At 38.2% G+C, this 2,814-nt stretch overlaps 1 long non-coding RNA gene across 1 annotated transcript in view; it reads left to right on the top strand.

Annotated features, from left to right (window-relative positions):
• The window catches only part of LOC105533631, a 12,829-nt gene extending 11,088 nt beyond the window's left edge, over nucleotides 1–1,741 (top strand). The window contains exon 3 of the long non-coding RNA XR_001005142.1: nucleotides 1,238–1,741. This is a non-coding gene — a long non-coding RNA (uncharacterized LOC105533631). The remainder of the gene's footprint in view (nucleotides 1–1,237) is intronic.
• Nucleotides 1,742–2,814: the final 1,073 nt, after the last annotated feature.

Below are 2,814 nucleotides of genomic sequence, written 5' to 3'. Positions count from 1 at the left end.
CAAATATACATTTAAAAAGTTTGTTATGAGTATCTGCTATGGTTTGAATGTGTCTCCTAAAAAGCATATGTTGTAAACTTAATTCTCAATGCAACAGTGTTGGGAGGTGGGGACTTTTGGGAGGTGTTTAGGTGATGAGAACGCCACTCTCATGAATGGATTATAAAAGCCTTTGAGGTTGTGAGTTTGATCTCTTGTTCTCTCTCACCATGTGATGCCTTCTCCATGGGAGGAGACAGCAAGAAGGCCCTCACCAGATGCAACCCCTTGATTTTAGACTTCCCAGCTTCCAGAACCATGACTGAAATAAATTTCTGCTCATTTTCAATTATCCAGTCTGTGGTATTCTTTTATATCAGCACAGAACGGACTAAAATGTTATCTCTTGGTTGACATACCCCTTAATCATGGTTCTCATCTTTTCCAGCCAGGCAAAATGACACTTTCAGCCATGAAGAAATGTTCCCTATCTTTCCATCTTCTCAATTCAAGGACCTCGCTTTTCCTGCTAATTATTCTAGCAGATTTTCAATGGCCTCTCAGCAAAAGCAATACATTCTCTGGCCCTATATTTTGCAGAAATCACCTCATAAATTATTCAATGCACAATTAAACAAAAACTTTATTTCTGCATTGCTCAATATATATATATGTATATATTGAGCCAGTTAAAATTGTGCATTCAGAGTACATTGTCTGGAAGGTCATCCATGTTGTTGCTTTTCATTATGACTGACATGCAGGAACCACACCAGAAATCCTAAAGGTGATAATAATTATCATTCACTATGGAATAAACCTAAAACATTGTTGAGATTTGTTGTTTACAGGCAAGAGTGCAAAACTCAGCTTCACCTCTTCCTAGAAGTGCCACCTAAAACTAGTTCCCTTCTCTCCCTCAACTTGGGCTTGGGGCCATGTAGTGCATACACACCTCTGAGGTTTTCTGAAAGACTGTAGACTTCAGTGCAAAATGCCCAGCCCAGTGCCTAGCTCAAGATACTCAGTCAAGAGTCATTAATATTCTAAGTAATGTTAAGGAAAATATCAGAAAATACACACTAAAATATGGTTAAGGAAAATTCCAGAATGGAGCCACTTTATTTGACCCAACAGAGACATGACATGTTTAGAAGTCTTCTGTTTGCATGAACTATTGGGAAAGCAGCTACAAGTTGATGTCGGATCCTGTTTAAATGCTGAAGTACATATACTAATTCTCCTGTTTCTGTGTCAGACTCTCTGCAGGAGGATCAAGGAGTAATAAAAAGAGCAGAATATCTGCAGCTGCCAAGACCTCAGCTCTAATTCTAGATTTGCAGCCCATGGCTGCACAATAGGCACAAGAATGAACCAATATCACCACCAAGGAAAGTGGCACAGCTGAGCTGTACCCACATCTGACTCCAAGGGACCAACTTTTGACAGCTATTCACATCATCTGCTTTCTGTGAGTCCCAATTCGCACACGGAAAACGGACAAATACTATCTGCTTCATCAGGCATTCCTGGAAACCTAGAGGAAGCACTAGTCAATATCATTCACTTAGCATACTGGAGTTATCTTTCCATTTTCTTAATTCAAGAACCCTTGCTCTTTTTGCCAATTATCTTAGTAGTTTTTCAATGATCTCTCTGCAAAAGCAATATATTTTGTAGCCTTATCTTTTGCAGAAATCACCCTATAAATTGTTTGATGTACAATTAAACAAAAAACTTTATTTCTGCATTGCTCAAAGAATATATATTTCATTTGTTATAAAATATTAGAGCATTCAGGTAAGTCTCATACATTGATTGATTGATTGATTGATTGATTGTTACTTACTTTTTCTCTCCAACTTCTATTTTATGTTCAGAGAGTTCATGTACAGGTTTGTTAAACAGATAAATTGCACGTCACAGGGGTTTGGTGTCCAGATTATTTCATCACCCAGGTAATAAGTATAGTATCCCATAGGTAGTTTTTTGATCCCCACCCTCCACCCTCAAGTAGGAGTTGGTGTATATTGTTCCCACCTTTGTGTCCATGTGTACTCAATGCTTAGCTCTCACTTATAAGTGAGAACATGTGGTATTTTGTTTCCTGTTCCATTCCTGTGTTAATTCGCTTAGAATAATGGCTTCCAGCTCCATCCATGTAGCCGCAAAGAACACAATCGCATTCTTTTTATGGCTTGATAGTGTTCCATGTTGTATATGCACCCACATTTTCTTTCTTCAGTCTGCTCTTAATAGGCATCTAAGTTGATTCCTTATCTTTGCTATTGTGAATAGTGCTGCAACGAACATACACGTGCATGTGCCTTTATGGTAGAACAATGTTTATTCCTTTGAGCATATACTGAGTAATGGGGATTGATGGGTCGAATGGTAGTTCTGTTTTCATTTTTTGAGAAATCTCCAAACTGCTTTCCACAGTAGCTGAGCTAATTTACATTTCCACTAACTATGTATAAGTGTTCTCTTTTCTCTGCAATCTTGGGAGCATCTGTTGTTTTTGACTTTTTAATCATAGCCATTCTGGTGTGAGATGGAATTCCATTGTGATTTTAATTTGCATTTCTCTGATCATTAGTAATATGAAGTATTTTTTCATGTTTGTTGGCTATGTGTATGTCTTTGTTTTAGATGTGTCTGTCCATATCCTTTGCCCATTCTTTCTTTTTTTTCTTTTTTTTCAGAAATAGTATCTTGCTCTGTTACCCATTCTGGAGTGCAGAGGCATGATCTTAGCTCACTGCAACCTCTACCTCCCGGATTCAAGCAATTCTCCTGCCTTAACCTCCCATGTAGCTGGGACTACAGGCATGT

The sequence above is a fragment of the Mandrillus leucophaeus genome, unplaced genomic scaffold (assembly GCF_000951045.1).
Source record: "Mandrillus leucophaeus isolate KB7577 unplaced genomic scaffold, Mleu.le_1.0 Scaffold127, whole genome shotgun sequence".
Taxonomy (NCBI): domain Eukaryota; kingdom Metazoa; phylum Chordata; class Mammalia; order Primates; family Cercopithecidae; genus Mandrillus; species Mandrillus leucophaeus.
Note: the sequence above shows the minus strand (reverse complement) of the source record. Positions and strands in the feature narration are given on the sequence as shown.